A 21,294-nucleotide genomic window follows, 5' to 3' on the forward strand; every position below is an offset into this window, starting at 1 on the left:
GTTATCGAGGTAATTATGTTACGTTGGGTGAGGGTAATACAATTAAACGACCGGTGAAGTTTGTTGATACAGTAATTTACAACACGAGCCGCAAATGCGGTTGACAAAGTTCCATATGCCTGTGAAAGGTATACCACCGGGTCATAGTGATAATTGATACTCAACTGAGTGGGACAAATGGACTTGTCAACTAAACTCGAGTGACGTACTCACACTTGCATTTAATACAGCGAATTAGTTATGAAATTGGAAATTCCTTTTTTTTTTTAAGATATTTTTAATAAATAATTGTTTGTAAAAAAATAAAAATAAAATTGTGAGTTAAGGAGATCCATGTGAAGTAGTAAAATTTTTAAAACTTCCTGAAAATTTGTAAATTCAATCAACACAGAAAAAAAAGTCATCTTGAGTCAAGTAATATTTACTTGATCCAAGTATATTCAACTGAAGATAAAATATATTCTTGAGTTAAGTAAATTTTTAACTTCCCGCTACGAAAATCAAAGATTTTCAAAAATCGGGAAGTTATTGTTTTCACCCCGTTTTGCAAAAACCGAGTTTTCATCAGATCTCGACGTTTGAAGGTCACAGGAAGCTTCCCTGACTATCCCCGCGAGGTTGTCACGGTGTCTGTATGAATGTATGTGTGTGTGTGTGTGTGTGCGTGTGTGTGAAAGTATGGGAACCGCTTATAACTTTTGAACGGCTTGACCGATTTCATCGCGGTTGGTGCCATTCGAAAGGGCTTGACCAAACTTAGATTTTGAAAACTAGATTTGAAAAATATTTTTTAAATACAAAGAAATATTTCTTAAATATTAAGAAATATAACTACTAAGAAATATTTCTTAAATACAAAGAAATATTTCTTAAATACTAAGAAATATTTTTTAAATGCTAAGAAATGATGTTTAAGAAATGATTTCTTAAATACAAAGAAATCTTCTTAAATACTAAGAAATCCTTCTATCAGTGTAGGTTTCCGAGATATTTATTCAAATAATTAGGTTTGGAAATTGTAATTTTTACATGTAAAATGGAGATTCCACCAGCCGTGTATTTGGTTAAGAATTTAATGCAATTAACGATTTTAAAAGAATTTTATTCTCATTGAATTTGATTGAAAAAATAATAAGCTAAAGATTAAAACAATAAAAAAGTAGCTTTCCGAACGTATTACGGAGATATTTTATATTTTTTATGAAAAATCACTCGGAACTTGCGTTCCCCGTGAAAAAATATTCTGATCAGGCTTGATATGAGCTGATAAGGCCATATAAAAATTTTTGATATGTTCATATCTGGCCTGATATGATCTGATATGTCCATATTTAATTTTTGATATGTCCTGATATGGCCTGATATGAAAATTGACCATATCAGGCCTGATCAAGCCTTATCAATTTGATATGTCTATATCAGACTTGATATAGCTTGATATGCTCATATCTAATTTTACATTATTTTTTAATAGGTCCTGATATGCCCTGATATAACCTTATAAAGTTATATATACTTTGATAAACTTGAAAAAAAAATCCCTGATCAGGGTTGATATAACTTGATATGGATTCATATGGTCTGATATACTCATACCCTTACCAGTACATAAGTAGTCTTATGTACTCATATAAGGGCATACCCGAGTAAAAAACACTATATATCATTTATATATGATTCATATCTAATTATATAGAAGCATATGTAATTCATTTATAATTATATAGCTGGATATATAATTCATATACAATTCTATATGAATCATATAGAATTCTATATAATTTTTTTTACTCCAGTGGGTATTTTGTGATTACCATAAAACATTCTCTTTTTCTATCTAAGAGTATGTTACTCCAATGATTAACAATCTTTTAATATATAGTATTTTTCGGATGAAATAATAGGAACTTGAAAAAAAATTTAATTTCACAAAAATTATTAGTTTTGTCAAGTTCAAAAATTGTTAGCCAGGCCCTTCAGCAATATATAGTTCCATATACTAAACAAATAATTCCATCAAAATTTAAGCTTTCAATTCTGATTTTACCTCGATTATTTTTTTAATTTCAAAGAAATTATAAATTCTAAAGCAACGAAGTACCTTAACAATATATCGTAGAATCATTTTTGTGATTTCATGTATACATAGATAATTTTATAAATCTACATATAGATACCATTATTATATATAAATATTGACAGTTAATAATTAATAAATTAGATAAAAAATTTTGTTCACTACGAATCGATCATGTATACGATTTGCATTACTTGTAGTTATAATAAACTTTGTTTTCCAAGTAAGTCTCTTAGGTAAACGGGTAGTAAATTAGTCTTTCAAGCGGTAGGTCCACGGTTCGATTCCCACTCGCGCCGATTTTTTTTTTCCTATGCAAATAATTATATATAATTATACCTAATTATACATAATTATATAGGGCCATTTTTCATTTATAATTATGTAATATAATGATATATAATTTTTTTTACCCGGGCGGATACATAGTCTGATATACTTATATCAAGGCATATATAGTCTGATATGGCCAATTTCCCCTTGGAAATTGGGCCTGAAATGGACGGATTATATCAGGCCTGATATAGTCTGATTAGAAAATTTTTTCACGGGTCTTTAAAGTCTTGTATTTGACTTGGCAACACTGCTTGCGCAGTTACCCAAAGCATAAGTAACCGCGGTTTTTTAAATGCTAGAAGATCTTAGTCATTTTAGTTAGACAGTAAACGTAAATAAATTTTAAGGTTAGAAAACTCTTTTTGTGTTGTCAAGTATATACCGGTAATTCAGAGTGCTAGATTTTTTATTAGTCAATTAAATGATAATAATTATTTAATGAGTAAATTTATCGGAAAATTTCTCAAAAATGTTATTAATTAATTTAAAAATTAATTTTGAGATGTATAACAAAAGTATTTCTACGGATTATTTTTTTATAGACATTCTTTACACTAGGAGGGTACTTGGATTTTCTTAAAGAAGAAATTTAAATTATCAATTAATGAAAATTAAAATTAAAATTGTGAGTAAACTACTAGAAAAACGGAAAAATTTATAACGATCTTTTTTTTAGAGGACTTAACTTCCTACAAAAAAGGTACCCATAAATAAAATGCTTCGTATATTCCTTAAGCCAGAATTAGGTCTCTTTCATAACTCTCAGCTAATCAATTATAATCAAAAGGTTTTGAGTGTTCTCAATTCATATTCTAGTGGCCTCTTAAGTTGAGCACGTGAGCAATAGAGTGCTTAGTGACCAGTCCGATGTTTATGAATACTACCACCGAAAGTTTGGTTTAACCACTTCAATATAGTTCTTCTAATACAATAATACAATACCAATACAATTTAAAAAATCAATGAGCCTTGTGAGGCGTGCACTTTAGATTTTCCAAACTTTTTCTTTGCTTGATTCAAAATTTTATTTTTCCACTGATGGAAGGATTTGTTTATATTTAATAAGCTTTATTAGCTGTTAATATCTAATTTTTTAACATCATAGGATTTAATAAATATTTATTAACAATAAATTATTTATTAAATACGATTTATTAAATGTTAATAAATATTTGTTAACAGTTAACAAATATTTATTAACAGTTAATAAGTAATTTATTAAGTACAATTTATTAACTGTTAATAAATATTTATTAATGGTTAATGAATATTTGTTAACTGTTAAAAAATATTTATTTAAAATAAAAAGAAAAAATAGCAATTTTCTTTTGACACTTTTTTATAACTCTATAGCTGGAATACATGATAATAATTAAATTCAATAAATAAATTAACGTTTTTAATATTTAAAAATATAAAAGATAATTATGAGCTGTGATAAAATTTTCTATTTTACAATAAACGTTATTATAATGTAATATAATTAATGGAAATAATTTATAAAGATAATTTTTGATTATAAGCAATCTTGATATCAAATGACATTGCAAGCCAAACAAATTCACTCAACAAAATATTTATTAACTGTTAATAAATATTTGTTAACTATTAATAAATACTTATTAACTATTAATAAATGTACTTTCCTCCCAAATAAATATTTATTGAATGTTAAAAAATATTTATTAAAATTGAATAAATTTAATAATTGTCTTCAAATAAATTAAATTATTAATAGTTAATAAATCCTTCTATTAGTATACACTGATAAAAAGATTTGTTTATATTCAATAAACTTTATTGACCGCTAATAAATGATTTTTTAACATAGGATTTAGTAAATATTTATTAATAGTTAATAAATGATTTATTAAATGCGATTTATCAAATTTTAATAAATATTTGTTAACAGTTAACAAATATTTATTAACAGTTAATAAGTAATTTATTAAGTACAATTCATTAACTGTTAATAAATATTTATTAATGGTTAATGAATATTTGTTAACTGTTAACAAATATTTATTTAAAATAAAAAGCAAAAATAGTAATTTTCTTTTGACACTCTTTATCTCTATAGCTGGAATACATGATAATAATTAAATTTACTAAATAAATTAACGTTTTTAATATTTAAAAATATAAAAAATAATTATGAGCTGTGATCAAATTTTCTATTTTACAATAAACGTTATTATAATGTAATATAATTAATGGAAATAATTTATAAAGATAATTTTTGATTATAAGCAATCTTTATATCAAATGACATTGCAAGCCAAACAAATTCACTCAACAAAATATTTATTAACTGTTAATAAATATTTGTTAACTATTAATAAATGAACTTTCCTCCCAAATAAATATTTATTGAATGTTAAAAAATATTTATTAAAATTGAATAAATTTAATAATTGTCTTCAAATAAATTAAATTATTAATAGTTTATAAATTTTCCAGAAAAAAAGTATCGTTATTGATCGTGTGTTTTTAACAATTTTTTTTACCCATTTGAGCCTAACCTCCGACACCGCCTAACCCTGACCCATCCCACAGACTTTGCCCTCAAGTCTCTTTACCCCTTTATGTAGCTTCCCTCGTGAGACTTTTTATCTCGAAAGTCTAGGTCTCGGGAAGTCAATACTCTCGCTTAAATTCTAAACAAGCTTAAAAAAATCTTTTTATTCTGTTCATTATTTTTCAATTTTTTTTTTTTTTTTTTTTTTTTTTTTTCAAGTCCTTTTACATAAAAATAATTATTGAAGAAATATTATTGAACTAAAACTAGGTAATGTCTATCCTCGGTCTGAAAATCCGCAATTTTACCGCATGTTCACGAGGGTATATGCGGTTGCGCGTTTGAAAAGTCGGCCCCTCTACTTTTATATGACGCATACGTTTGACCTAGAAGTTTATTTTACAAGATTAAGATTTTATACTAAGAAAACAAAGTTGATATTTATAAAATTTATTATTTAATTATTATTTCAATATTTAAGAACTTGAAAAAGAAAAAAAAATCGCCCACGCATTCTCAAGCAGACAAAAAAAATTAATTTATGTCGACTTTATATTTTAATTTACGTTCTGTTCACATTCGTGTTACAATGGTAGAGTGAATATATAAAATTAAATTCTCACGCGCGAAGAAACAGCTATAAATGTGAATTCGCATTATTCGCGAAACGTTTTACCATAAAGATAAAGTTTTCAACATTTCACGTTTATTCTCAAGATCGATTGAGACACAGCAATACATTCCTTACTATTTTTTAGTGCACTATCTTTATCTATCCTCATGAATTTATCTGTTAAATTAGAGACGTCTCTCAATTTACGCAATAGTAATAGTTACGATGTGTTTTACGTTCGTAAAAATATGTTATTTTTATTGAGGGAAATTCTGGTGGAGAATTTGATAAAAGTAATAATTAAAAAATTTAGTTTTTAAAATGATAATAAATGTATTTAAATTAATCAAAAAAAATACAAAAAAGGAAAATTTCTTGACTGAAGAACAAAATTCTTGGCTTAAGAAAATTTTCGGTTGACTGAAGGAAGACTGAAGTTGTGTTGGCCGAAGTAAAAATTTTTCGAGAAATTCTATTCTTGGTGGAAGTCATTTTTTCTTAATTCAGATCATAAATACTTGATACAATAAATTTTTATATTTGATCAAGATTTTTAGATACTTTAGGGAAGCAGCGCCACCTACTTCAGCTGAGAAAAAAATTTTCTCACCTTGAGAAAATTTTTCTCGAGAATATTTGATACCCATTTTATATTATTTTAGCGTGCAATTATACATATTGAATGAAAAAAAATGATGAAATATTATTTGATCTTCCCATTTGACATGTTGATCAATAAAAATATTAATGAAAATTAACTTCTATCATCATATTTAATTTTTTGGAGCAAGAGAGAAATTTCTCAAGACAAGAAAATTAACTTCTATCAAGAACTTAATTTTTTGGAGCTCGAGGCTGAATTTTCTCTTCACAACAAGATTTTCTTGACTTAAATAAATTTTCTTGGATCAAGATATGTATTTCTTAAAGCAAAAGAATTACTTTTATTATAATAAGTGAAATTTCTTGTGTCAAAAAAAAATTTTTTTTTCGCTCAAGAAAATAATTAGGAAGAAAAATATTTTCTTGGCTCAAGTGAACTTTTTTTTCTGTGTAAATATAGATTACTCTATCACTGATAGAAGGATTCAGTACGGAGTACTAAACTGATTTAGTAACAAAATTTTTAGTCATTTATTTGGGAGAAAAAAATATTTTTTACCCATCAATATTATTTGTTACAGTTTAATATGTGTTGAATTAAGAGAATTTTCTACGGAGTACTAAAGTGATTTAGTAACAAAATTTCTAGTCATTTATTTGAGAGAAATACTATTTGTTACAGTTTAAAAAATCATTTTTTTATTCTAAATAAATTATATTAATATAAACAAAGCCTTATTACATCAAAATAAATATTTGTTTCCACTAAATAATATTTAGTAGTAGTTACTAAATATTTGGTTGGTAAGTATTGTCGGTAGATGGCTATGCTTTAATTCCAATGTAATACATAACCTATTCACTGACTTAAATTATTTTATTCAGCTCGATTTTGGGAGATTTATCTTCCCTTTGAAAACACACTTACTCCCAAATTGCTTATATGTTATTTCTCAGTGGAGTTTAGTTTAAATTTTTCAATTAGTCTATTATTGATATGTTAAAAACTTGTTTAATTTTAAATTTTATAAATGTCTCAAATAAAAAATTATAATTTAATGAGATTATTTTCTTTATAATACCTTATATTTTTACTTAAAATTATTTATTTTAATTATTTTGATTTATTTTGAGTAAAAAAGTTAGGTTGTACGCTAAAATTAGTTAAAAAATGAATTTCTTTAATACCAACAAACGATTTATTGCGTAGCAATAAATCATTCGTTAAATACTACTAAATATTTATTTGGTGGAAATAAATGGGCTTTAATAAATTATTTAGTAACTATTACTAAATATTTGTTAATTAGAGGTTTGTTACTAAATAATTTAGTAACTATTACTAAATCTTATTAATTAGAACTAAATCCTTTCTATAAATATTGTCTATTTTTTTTAAAATTAATTAAAGAAAATACATATATGAAAATTACTATATTCAACACAGTACGTCCAGAATAACACGAAACTTTCATATAATACTATACCGTAAGAACGCAGACACGATCAATAAACTCGAGGGTTCGTTAAATTTTTCCATTCTTTAGAAGCAAAAAAGCTTCTGTCGTAAAAAAATATTGAGGTATATAATTTTAAAAAGTTATTCAACAGAAAAATATTCTAAATGTAAATATAAACAGAGAAAGAAAGTGGATAGTTTGAAACAATTCTTATCCTTTTAAATGGGTTTATTTAAATGCCCAAACCGGGATTCGTTGGGTCGGCAATAGGAGTAGCCGTGAAAGGATAAAACTCCTCTGTACCATATATATAATATATATATTTCCCAGGGACAGCGTCTGGGATAAGGCAAGCGCCGACGTCAGGGCCAGGGTTTCACTCTCGTTCTCTCTTACTCGTAATCTCTTACTCTTACTCGAAATTCTGTTGGCTCCTGGAGCATCCAGCTCTTGGGCTCAAGAGAGGGGACAGAATCTAGGTCAATGCCTGCCCTCGTCTCTATCCCGGGGTTTACATCGTTCGAACCCACCAAAACCTGAACTAGCTTACCCACAAATACAATCTTTACAAGTTTCCCCTAAATCTCCTTTTATATTTTTGGCACTAGCACATTTTTCATTTGTGTGTGTGTTTATGTTTCTGTGTGCGGCTACTGACTTTGCTCTTAACATTCTGCAGTAACTAGAACTTCCGATCGATCTTCCAACCGCAATATAAGATCAACGGAGTTTCCACGTGGTTTCACACCGCAACACCAGTCAAATGAATTTTGTAAACATTTTAGCAATTAAGTCATATTTTATAATTATCAATATTCAATGGTTATTTTGTTGCTAATTTATTTATAGAAATGAAATGTATATAAGAATAGACTGAGAAACATTCTACAGAGCTTTAATTCCTATACATTACAGTAAAATTTACTTTTTATTTAGTTGAAATATTAGATAGTAATTAATACCAGAAGAATAGTAATAAATTATATTCGACGTAGTATCATTGTATCGTTTACCATTTAATAGAAAATGCGGCTGGTTACTATGTAAAATACTAAATAATACTATTTTGTTTTCTCTGTGTATCTTTCCAGAGACACGGCACGTCAAAATCGCTATTGTCTGAATCGACGTTACCGACTCTCGACCCGTACAAGATTTTATTCAATTAATTGTAAGCGCCGTTTAAAAACCAGAAAAAACTCCATTCAAACGTAAAATTCTTGTCAAATTTTCTGGTAATCATAATTTAACGATTTTCAAATAAGAATAAGTTACTTTAGAATCTGTTAAATTTTAAAAATATTTTATTTGAACAAAAGACATTTAAAAAAATATTTTTAGCAATTATTACTATAAAAATAGCAATTAATCCTATTCTACATTGTATCATTAACGATTTTTTTAAAAATTAGGCTAGTTACTATGTAAAGTGCTGAATATTACTGTTTTCTGTTCCGCGTGGACTTTCCAGAGCCACGGCACGCTAAAGTCGCTATTGTCTGAACCGACGTTACCGACTCTCGACCCGTAAAAGATTTTCTCAACAGAACTGTATATGCCGTTTAAAAACTAGAAAAACCTCCGTTTTAAATTAAAATTCTTGATAAATTCTCAGCTCATCATAATTTTAGACTTTTCAAAGAAAAACAATTATAAAATTTCAAGAATTAATAATAAAAATAAAAAAAAAGCAACAAACATTCTACAGAGCTTTATTTCCTACACTTTACAGTGAAATTAACTCTTTAGTTAGTTGAAATGTTATATAGTGATTAATACCAAAAGAATAGTAATAAACTATATTCGTCGTATCATTGTACCGTTTACCATTTAATAGAAAATGCGGCTGGTTACTATGTAAAATACTAAATAATTCTATTTTGTTTTCTCTGTGTATCTTTCCAGAGGCATGGCACGTCAAAATCGCTATTGTCTGAACCGACGTTACCGACTCTCGACCCGTACAACATTTTATTCAATTAATTGTAAGCGCCGTTTAAAAACCAGAAAAAACTCCATTTAAACGTAAAATTCTTGTCAAATTTTCTGGTAATCATAATTTAACGATGTTCAAATAAGAATAAGTTACTTTAGAATCTGTTAAATTTTAAAAATACTTTATTTGAGCAAAAGACCTTTAAAAAAATATTTTTAGCAATTATTACTATAAAAATAGCAATTAATCCTATTCTACATTGTATCATAAACGATTGTTTAAAAAATTAGGCTAGTTACTATGTAAAGTGCTGAATATTACTGTTTTCTGTTCCGCGTAGACTTTTCAGAGCCACGGCACGCTAAAGTCGCTATTGCCTGAACCGACGTTACCGACTGTCGACCCGTAAAAGATTTTCTCAACAGAACTGTATATGCCATTTAAAAACTAGAAAAAACTCCGCTTTAAATTAAAATTCTTAATTTTCTGCTCATCATAATTTAACACCTTTCAAACAAGAAAAAACAACTTTATACTCCACAAAATTTTGGATATACTTTATTTGAACAACAGATCTTTAAAAAATATTTTTAACAAGTCTTTGATAATATTATTTACACTTATATTAAAAATAAGCTAGTTACTATGCAGAATATGCACTGTTATTTTCTTTTCTCTGCGTGAAACCTCCAAGTTTTATCTACAAAAAAAAAGGAGGTTAACGAGGCAGTACGATTTTATTTCACTAAATTACGATCTTTTTCGTGACGCAGGTTTTTTGCCGGGCAATTAATGAAACACGAACTATTAACAAGCTGGCATAAAAAAAAAGGGAAATTAGTTTAAGTTAACTTTCAGATAAAAGTATTGAAGTAGAGTTTTACGATCTGAAGCATGAATTTTATCTTTTTCTCAATAGAAAACGAAGTTAACCTTTCCATGTTGTGTATTTTTTTATACTTATAGAAAACACAACTCACAACTGATAATTTGTTGCTTGATATCATTCTCCAGAAGAATTGCTTATTCAAATTGGTGCCAGTATCTGTAATTCCTTGATAGACATATCAAATTTCAGGGTAATAATTATTTTGAAAGTTTTAAAAATCTTCCGATAAATTTGTAATTCAATGATCTGTTTGGCATGCCAAAGTACTTATCGAAGACTCGTGAATCGACATGATCGTACATAATCGTAGACTTTAAACTCATGATCTGGCTGTCGTGAGACACGAATGTAACAGAGATGAAGAAGAAGAAGAAGGGCGTGCACGCAGAATTTCTCATCCGCATTCTATCGAATAATTTTGCTGACGCCAAGTATCAATTCTCTGCTGAGAAATCGGCTCAATATTTCTCATATTCACCGTCAGAGCATCATCGATTTCATAAATTCATCTTTTTTAACGGAACAAGTATAAGAATACAGTAAACATAAATAAATTTGAAGGTTAGGGACACTCTTTTTGTGTTGTCAAGTGTATACCGGTAATTCAGAGTGCTATATTTTTGATTAGTCAATTAAATGTTAATAATTATTTAATGAGTAAATTTTTCGGTAATTTCCTCAAAAATGTTATTAGTTAATTTAAAAATTAATTTTAAGATAACAAAAGTATTTATACGTATTATTTTTTTATAGACATTCTTTACACTAGGAGGGTGCTTGGATCTCCTTAATTATCTCTAATTTAAGCTATCATATGTCCACTTTTGATAATTTTTTAAATTTATTTTTCGTAACTCAAAAAATTTATAAAAATTCCTCAAAAAACATGTTTTCAGCTTTTATTTTTTTACAATTTGTAAGTTGTAGAAAATAGCTAAAATCTATCACATTAATGCAATTATCTTTAATTTGAGCTATAATTCATTGACTTTTAAACCTTTTTTTCAATTTATTTTTTTTTCTTGGATTTAATATTCAAACAGCGTACTCAATGTCACGTGTACATAGAAGCGCTTTTTGTTAGAATATTATAATCTCCATTCTTCATTGTATCATCTTCGTATATGCATGTGTAAATAACAATAGCATTGCTTTAGTAATGGCATCTTATATTTAACACAATACGAAATACGAAATACAAAATACAAAATATATCAGAATCGAGACGTGGATGAATTTTACATTGGGGTCAAAACTGACACGTGGCACTTGCCGAGTTCTCAATATTCTTACTGAAAGTTACCGGGCACTGTATACATTAATGATTTCACTTTATCAACATACTAAAGTCCGCTCGTCAATATAAATTTTATACAAAAGGATCTATCGAGTCTTTATCTGCAGAACATCTGTAAAGTGCTCTCATCTCGGATGGAATATCAATGTATACCAATAATAACGAAGAATGATGTTGGATTTAGTGAAGGAATTTGTATTTTTTCAAAGAGATAAATTTTTTATAATGCTTTTGGTTATTTCCTAGCAATGTTTTGATAATTTTATATCAAACGTTGATAGAAAAAAAAAATAATCTACAGTACAGTACAAGAATAAATTAAAAAAATAATTTTAACAATAAGTTAATTACAAATAAATTACAAGAAATTTATTTTATTTACAATTGAATTTTAAAGCTAGTTTGAATTTTCCCGCGGTTAGAATTTTTTTTATACGAATTGAACGCCCTCTTTCGTTCCGATAAGTGAATCATAAAAAAAGAACCAATTAAAGAGTGTATTGCCTTTGGTAAGCGAGCGACACACAATTGAGTATAGTATCAGCTGTCTTTAAGCTGTATTTACAAATAAATTTTTCTATATGGCTGCTCAAAGGACTGAAAATTTCTCCGCCAGCCGAAAAAAATTAATTATAATTAAACAAAACAATATTAAGCTGCAATTTTCATTACGAAACTTTCCATAAGGCAGATAAGGAGATTAAAAAATAAATAGAGTTGAAAAATTGATTTTTTCAAAAGTTATCGTGTTTGTCCCTCCATAAACACTTTAAAAATCCATAATATAAGCCATTAGTAGCACTTTTTTCTGTAAATATAGCAATTAATTGATTTAAAAAAATTTTTATAAGTTCAGTGATCATTTTTTTCTAATAATATGCTTTTTATATTATTTATATGCATATTATTACTGTCAAATACGATTTTGGGATATTATTATTATTATTATTATTATTATTATTATTATTATTATTATTATTATTATGGTTGTTTTAAAAATGTGGAATTGACTAATAATAGTGATAATAATAATAATAATAATAATAATAATAATAATAATAATAATAATAATAATAATAATAATATCAAAAAATTCTTAGAAATCATAACTAATTAATTAATTAATTAATTTAAAAAAATTTTTTTTAATCTTGCTAATAATAAAAAACTCCTTGACTTAAAAAAACTTTAGCCATGTAATTACATTGAAATTGATAAAATATTCACCGAGGTTTGAACGAATAATCCAGAATTTAAATTTAAGGATTATAAATGTAAATATCACTCTGCGCTCATCTAAAATAAACGAACACGACGTGAATCTAGTCAAAAGGAATGGCGCGAAATTTATAAATATTTTACCGATTATAAGGACAGAATATTCATAAGTTCGCATAAATATTACAGCTTAACTGCAAAAATACACGATTTCATATTTCGTAAGAATAATCCTTAAGATCCATGAATTGATGCAATTAATATCAAATTTTTTTTTTTTTCTTAAAAAAGGATTTAATGATTATTGATTGATTATTTTATAAAATAAAATTACAATGTTACATATTACATCTATTTTAGAAGGATGGCGTGCAAGTTGAAACGCGGGACCAGGCGCGGTGAAATCGATTGTTCTTTTAGTATTTTCAGTGCATGCGCATTGCAACTGGGCCAGAGGAAAAACCACCCCCGCGTAGGTTCTATGTAGTCAGAGGGAGAATTGCCGGCGAGGGTAAGACCATAAAGGGGATGAATGTATGAAGGTATATACATACCTATGTTATGTGTATTGAATGTAGATACTCGACAAAACTACTACAGAGTAGATCTTAGCAGTGTGTGTGCTTATTTGTGAATGCCTTGCCTCGGATAAAGGGGAAGATTGTGTACAGAGAGTAGAGGGGCTGAACTAGACGCGAGTTACGTGGGGTAGCTACCCTGTCAATGCACCACGACCTAATTCACGAGGCAAGGTTATAAAGTCAGACAATAGAATAATATTTGCTTTTTGGTTTATTTTTGGCATTTTTTATTTAGATGGACACTCAATGAAATTTGATTGATTTGAAATTTAAGGAAGTTGCTTTGTTGATGGAAGAATTGTTTTGTTTTTTTTATAAAAAGAATTGAAAGAGTTAGTTGAAAGGACAAAAGTTGATATTGAATTATAAAATTTTGAGAAATTTGGAAAGTTATGAAAATTCAGAAGTTAAATTTTGATTAAATTTGGGATACGAAAAATTTATAAGAGAAAATTTTTTTGTAGAAAATTTAATTGTTTATCGAAAAAGTTCTAAATTATTTAAAAATGTATCTCCAATATCTTATTAATAAGTTGGATTTTTTAAAAAATATAAAGTTATTTTTAATACATAGGAAAAATTGAAAAGAGAATTATGGATGAAATATTGAAAATTAGAACAAATGATAAGGAAGTTTTTTTGTAGTAAATTTTATTTCTTACAAAAAAGGTTCTTATCAATTTTTATACTTCGAATATTTAATTCGTAATTTTGATTTTAATTCTAGATAAATAATATTCCACGCAGCTTCTTAATAAAGACTAGCAACCAAGCAGTCACAATGTGACTGCTGTGACTTATGAACTATAAATAAATAAAATTTTGCTTTATTAAATTAATGACTTTTGTCAAATTGCACTGTACTTTTTGAAATATTGGCGTTTTTTAAGATATAAGCTCATCCTGATGTTACACTCATTAAGAGCTTTCATTTGAGTACCCACATGTATTTTGATATATTTTTCATATATTCATATATATAAATATATAAAATATATGAAAAATTTAAGTGGGTACTCAAATAAAAGGTTTCGATGAGTGTAACATCAAGATGAGCTTATATCTTTAAAAATGTCAATAGTTCACAAGATATAAGGTCATTCCTTAATTATTGACATTTTTAAAGAAATAAGCTCATCCTGATGTTACATTCATCAAGAACTTTCATTTGAGTACTCACATGGCATTTTTTATATATTTTATATTTATGGTATTTGTGAAATATATAAATATATAAAATATATGAAAAATTGATATGGGTACTCAAATGAAAGGTCTCGATGAGTTTAATATCGTGATGAGCTTATATCTTTAAAAATATCATTAGTTGACAAGATACAAGGTCATTTCTTAATTATTGATATTTTTAAAGAAATAAGCTCATCCTGATGTTACACTCATCAAGAGCTTTCATTTAAGTACCCTTATGCATTTTCATATATTTTTCATATATACAAATATATAATAGATATAAATATATGAAAAATTGATGTAGGTACTCAAATGAAAGGTCTCGATAAAAGTGATATCGGGATGAGCTTATATTTTAGAAAATGTCATTAGTTGACAAAATACAAGGTAATGGCTTAATTATTGATATTTTTAAAAATATAAGCTCATCCCGATGTTATACTCATCAAGAGCTTTCATTTGAGTACCCACATGCATTTTTGATATATTTTTCATATGTACATATATATAATATATATAAATATATAAATTATATGAAAAACTGATGTGAGTACTCAAATGAAAGGTCTTAATAAGTGTCACATCGCAATGAGCTTATACACTCAAAAATATCAAGAATTAAGAAATTACATGGTATCTTGTTGACTGTTGATATTTTTTAAGATATAAGCTCATCCTAGTACTACACTCATCAAGACGTTTCATTTGAGTACCCACAAGGATTTTTCATATATTTTATATATTTTTTATATATCATATATATAAAATATATGAAAAATTGATGTGGGTACTCAAATGAAAGGTCTTGATGAGTATATCATCGGAATGAGCTTATATCTTTAAAAATGTCAATAGTTCACGGGATACAAGGTTATTTCTTAATTATGTATCTAGAAATAGAAAATTTTCAACTGCAGCTTAAATACTGATCATCATAAACTGACTATTGGTGAGAATGATATGAAACCCTAAAAAGGCACAACTTCAGGTCAAGACTTTTTCAACGATACCAAATTTAGCCATAAAAACCCATTTTATCATATAAATCTGGCCACTAAATCTTGCTTATTCTCTTAATAATATAGATTATTCACAGCAAGATTCATGGTAAAAAATAAAAATAAAAATTGGGAGTGAAATATTGAAAATACATTCTCGTTTAGCTTCGGATAAATAGTTATATTATAGTACGTCAGAAAAAAATTAAATCACGGCTAGAATATGAAAAAATTGATGAAACTTTATTTGTCGGAAATTGAATTCTCTACAAAAAAAAATTCTTGTCAATTTTATCGCATCTACTCTCCTTCTGGCGAAATTTAGCTCAGAAAATATTGAAAAAGTTGAAAATGATAAATTTGGCATTAATTTGATTGTAAATGTCATAAAAACCCGAATTTATCGTTTGTAATAAATTCAAATTATTTTTTACTACCCAAAAAATGAATATTAATAACAATAATTCTCATCCAAAAAACATGATAAATATATTTAAGAGACATGAATAAATTAAACGGCATTAATTTTGCTGTAAAAGATGGCAAGTGCAATGAAGAAAGAATAAAGACTAAAGACTTAAGGAATGGAGAGGAGAAAAATGACTACCAACCGCTGACTTATAAACGTTAAATCACTTCGAAGCCTTATAAACATGCCAGGAATACTTATATACGATCCAACAAGCGAACATGGATAAATTTTTAAAAAATCTTTCCTGTCCGAAAAAAATTATTTATTAATAAATAAAAAATGACCTTGTATTTTAGTTAAAAATGAATTTAAGTGTGTTTGGTCTTTTAAATTTTTTCATAGCTTTTTTTTTTATTTTATTTTGCTATCAGTATGTGTATGCTCGACCAATGAAAGGTTAACGAGTAATAATAGAACGTTAGATATTAAAATAACTCAGCATGCAACAAAGCGTCGCTTATTGAACTTGATTGCGTGGCCAAGGATATCCACGTAATTGATCAACTACTACTCGCTAATGATTAAAGATAGTACCCTCTGTAGTTTGTACATCCTTAATAGAGTCATAAAGATAAAAAGTCTACCTCGGTTATTTTTATTTATTTTAAAGAAAATCTCTGTCATCAAATCAATCTCGTCAAATTAAATTGATTGAATAAATTCTTGAAGAGCAAAATAAAATTTTTTTTAAAGTACATATTTATGAAAGTATTGTGTTAAAATTTTTATAGATAGAAGGATTTATTAACTATAAATAATTTAATTTATTTGAAGACAATTATTTAATTCATTAAATTTTATTAAATGTTTTTTAACATTCAATAAATATTTATTTGGGAGGAAAGTACATTTATAGAGTTATAAAAAGTGTCAAAAAGAAATTGCTATTTTTGCTTTTTATTTTAAATAAATATTTGTTAACAGTTAACAAATATTCATTAACTATTAATAAATATTCATTAACAGTTAATAAATTGTACATAATAAATTACTTATTAACTGTTAATAAATATTTGTTAACTGTTACATTGTAAAAAAAACGGTGTTAAAATGGACTCATTTTAACACCGCTATGTAACACCTGTGTATTAACACCGGTGTCGCGGTGCTCTTTTGCGGTGTTAAAAATCCGGTGTAATATCGGTGTAACCGGTGTAATACCGGTGTAACAGTAGAACAAATTTACACCGTATCGGAGTATGAATATTACATGATCCATGAAACACAATTAATATTCAATACTTATCAAAATGAGACAAGTAACATTTATTTAAGAATTTTCAATTTATAAAATTACGCAGAAATTGATTTAATGAATTTTATACAACAAGTTCAATAATATTTACAATATTAAATGTTTAGGAACAATATAATAATGATTTTTATCGTAACCATAATGTTTCTCATAATATAATGGATGTTTTAAATATGTTAAAATAAATAATTTGATAACTTTGTTTTTTTTTTCAGATATTTCATTTGCACATAAACTCATATTGTAACACATAATTCTCCCATAGCTTACACAACAGCATTATATTATCATTATAAAAGAAAATTCTTTGAATTTCACCGTAAATGGGTAATTCATGAATTCTTAAATTGTCCCAAAAACGCCCTAAAATTGTCCAAAAAATTTTTCATCCATTAATTTCGGGACAAATCTACAGCTGTGCAAAAATAAATTATCTCTATGAAAATCGTTTGAAAAACGTTCAAAATTGTCGTAAAATTGTTCTAAAAATGATTCAAATTTGTTGTAAAAACACTCTAAAACTGTCCAAAAAATGTTCCAAAATTGTCTCAAAAGTATTCAAAATTTGTTCTCAAGTAGTTAAAAAAATGTTTTAAGATTATTCAAAAAAGGTTCCACATAAGTTTTAAGGACAAAATTTCAACTAAATTGCTTCAAATAAATTGCATTGATTCTAAAATTATATTAGAAGTATTCCGAAAATCTTAAAAAAAATACTTAAAGTTATGAAATTATTACTAAAATGCACTATTTTTAAGTTTCCGATTATTTATATAATGTCCCAAAATGCTCCGGGTCCATTTTTACATCGAAATTTTTTACAGTGTATTTATTTTAATTAAAAATGTTTATCTACTTAATATTTTATTATTTTAAACTTTCTAAATTAAATATTAACTTTTTTTGATTATTTATTTTTAATTATTAAACATAAAAAGTTTAATTATAAAAATTGTGTTAATTAAAATATTATCAGCACTGGAAAATTTATAACACCGATTTAACACCGAAAAAAAAAATTTACACCGCGAACGGTGTTACTGCTACACCGATTTCGGTGTTGAATTTAACACCGGAATTTTTAACACCGTACACTGCATGGACTCACACCGGTTTTTTTTTACAGTGTAACAAATATTTATTAACATTTAATAAATCGTATTTAATAAATAATTTATTAACTGTTGATAAATATTTATTAAATCCTATGATTTTTTAAAATTATTTATTAACAGTTAATAAAGCTTATTAAATGTAAACAAATCCTTCTATCAGTGTACACTGATGGAAGGATTTATTAACTATTAATAATTAAATTTATGTGAAAACAATTATTTAATATATTAAATTTCAATAAATATTTTTAACATTCAATAAATATTTATTTGGGAGGAAAGTACATTTATTAATAGTTAGTAAGAATTTATTAATAGTTAACAAATATTTATTAACAGTTAATAAATATTTTGTTGAGTGAATTTGTTTGGCTTGCAATGTCATATGATATCAAGATTGCTTATAAACAAATATCATCTTTATAAATTATTTGCATTAATTATATTACATTATAATAACGTTTATTGTAAAATAGCAAATTCTATCACAGCTTATAATTATCTTTTATATTTTTAAATATTAAAAAGGTTAATTTATTTAGTGAATTTAATTATTATCATGTATTCCAGCTATAGAGATAAAGAGTGTCAAAAGAAAATTACTATTTTTGCTTTTTATTTTAAATAAATATTTGTTAACAGTTAACAAATATTCATTAACTATTAATAAATATTCATTAACAGTTAATAAATTGTACATAATAAATTACTTATTAACTGTTAATAAATATTTGTTAACTGTTAACAAATATTTATTAACATTTAATAAATCGTATTTAATAAATAATTTATTAACTTTTAATAAATATTTAATAAATAGTATGATGTTAAAAAATCCTTTATTAACAGTTAATAAAGCTTATTAAATAGAAACAAATCCTTTTATCAGTGTAAGTGATCGAACTGTAACTAGATTATCTTACGATGCTTTTGTGGATTTTCGAGTGAAAGAAAATAAAATTTTTGAAAAGGCTCAAGGGATTTTGTATGGTCCCGGCATCGCTGATTGACTTTAGGTAAGATTTTTTTTTTAATTAAAAAAACTTTAAACTTGTTTATCGCAGAAGTATGTTTTTCTGGTTAAGGTACATGATATCTCCGGAACCACTGACCCGATCTTAATGAAATTTAAACTACATATTCTACACAGTAGTAGCTATTGCATCAGCTCCAACCAAATCAAAATTTTTGTTTTTACTATTTTTTTAGGACTAAAAACTGTGAAAAAAAGCCTCGATTTTCAGTTTATTTTTTTTAAATGTCCGCCACTTTGTTATTTATCAATAAATATTAATCTTCTTCGCTGGTGCAATAGATACTTATATATTGAAGGTAAATAATTTTGGTTTAGTGCTTTAGATGAGTCGTTATCAAGTTATCATGTACGTGAGCTTTATACCAACGTTTTGTCAGAGCTCCGTTCGCCCGTTGTTTATTCATATAAAAAATATCAAAAAATATAAATTTAGATATTTTTGTGTTATTCAAGAATGTATTTGTGGAGCTGAATAAATTTTATTTTAATATCTACAATAGTTTCTGTGTAAAAAAATAATTAATGGACCATTTGATTTTTTTTCAACATACACAGTAAAAAATTTTGCGTCATTGCGTCAAAAAATTTTGTGTTAAAAATTTTTATATTAAATATTTAACACTTTTTTGTGTTAATTCAACATTTTTCTGTATTAATTTAACACAATAAATGTTTAATTTACGCAAAAAAGTGTGAAATTTTTAACACAAAAATTTTTAACACAAAATTTTTTGACGCAAAATTTTTTACTGTGTACTGATCATGAACAAATCAGCTTAGAATATATATTTTATATAATTTATCATTATTTGCATATATTTGCAGCATGTTTACTGTTTTGTGAGTAGATAGGAAGAGAGTTCATTCTATAATCAATGAATTGAATGTCTTGAATAGCAGAATTTATAGTTTGGTCAGTTCAAGCGTGAATATTAAGGAAATATTAAGGGAAAAAATTTTTTTACAAGCATCTCATTACATTATTTATTTTGTACCCATAAATAGATTCATACAATTTATTTTGTTCAAAATAATTGCTTCATATTAAAATTTCAGAGATTCGCTACGAGAGTTTATTGTTTTAAATTTCGGCTTTCATAATTATTATTAATTATTATAATTGTTATTGTTAATTTCATTTCAGTATTGAGTTTCTGTGTTGCCGATTATGATGAGCTTAATTAAAACTGGAAACTGGAATGTATTGTTAATTATTAAAGTAGTGAATAATTAATTTGAAGATAAAACCTTGGTGAATTTTCTACGCGGCGTTTTAATTTAAATAATTAATTTTTTCCGAACGGGTAATTAAAAATATTATTAATTAATATTTTAAAAGGTACTTTAAACTAGACGCAAGCCATTAAAAGAAATATTTTAGTCAAAATTTGAATTTAAAATTTTTATGTGAATTTTTTTTACTTTATTTTCTTTTTTGTTTTCATTTTTAGTTCACAAATAATTTTTTTAATTAAATATTTCGAAGCAAAAATCTAAATTTAAAAGAATATATTTTTTTAAATTAGATTTTTCTCAGTGTATAAATCTGCAGGGTTTTAAATTACAATTTCAAGTCTCCAATTTTGTTGACAATAATCACCAGAGTCGAATTTATATAAAAAAAGTTTTAACAGTTAAAAAAAAGAATTTATCTGATAAAAATGGAGCATAAGCATAAAATTTAATCGCACTTAAAATG

The 21,294-nt window shown here is 26.1% G+C and overlaps 1 protein-coding gene across 3 annotated transcripts in view; it reads right to left on the reverse strand.

Annotated features, from left to right (window-relative positions):
- LOC123270306 (ecdysone receptor-like) overlaps positions 1-21,294 on the reverse strand; it is a 189,051-nt gene that overhangs the window by 93,244 nt on the left and 74,513 nt on the right. Inside the window, exon 1 of one of the 3 annotated variants that reach the window (XM_044736304.1) lies at positions 17,432-17,443. The exons of the other annotated variants lie outside the window; for them this stretch is intronic. The gene's annotated coding sequence lies outside the window, so the exon portion shown is untranslated. Of the gene's footprint in view, positions 1-17,431; positions 17,444-21,294 lie in introns of those variants that run through there. 3 annotated transcript variants of the gene reach the window in all.

Source organism: Cotesia glomerata, linkage group LG8 (assembly GCF_020080835.1).
Source record: "Cotesia glomerata isolate CgM1 linkage group LG8, MPM_Cglom_v2.3, whole genome shotgun sequence".
NCBI lineage: Eukaryota > Metazoa > Arthropoda > Insecta > Hymenoptera > Braconidae > Cotesia > Cotesia glomerata.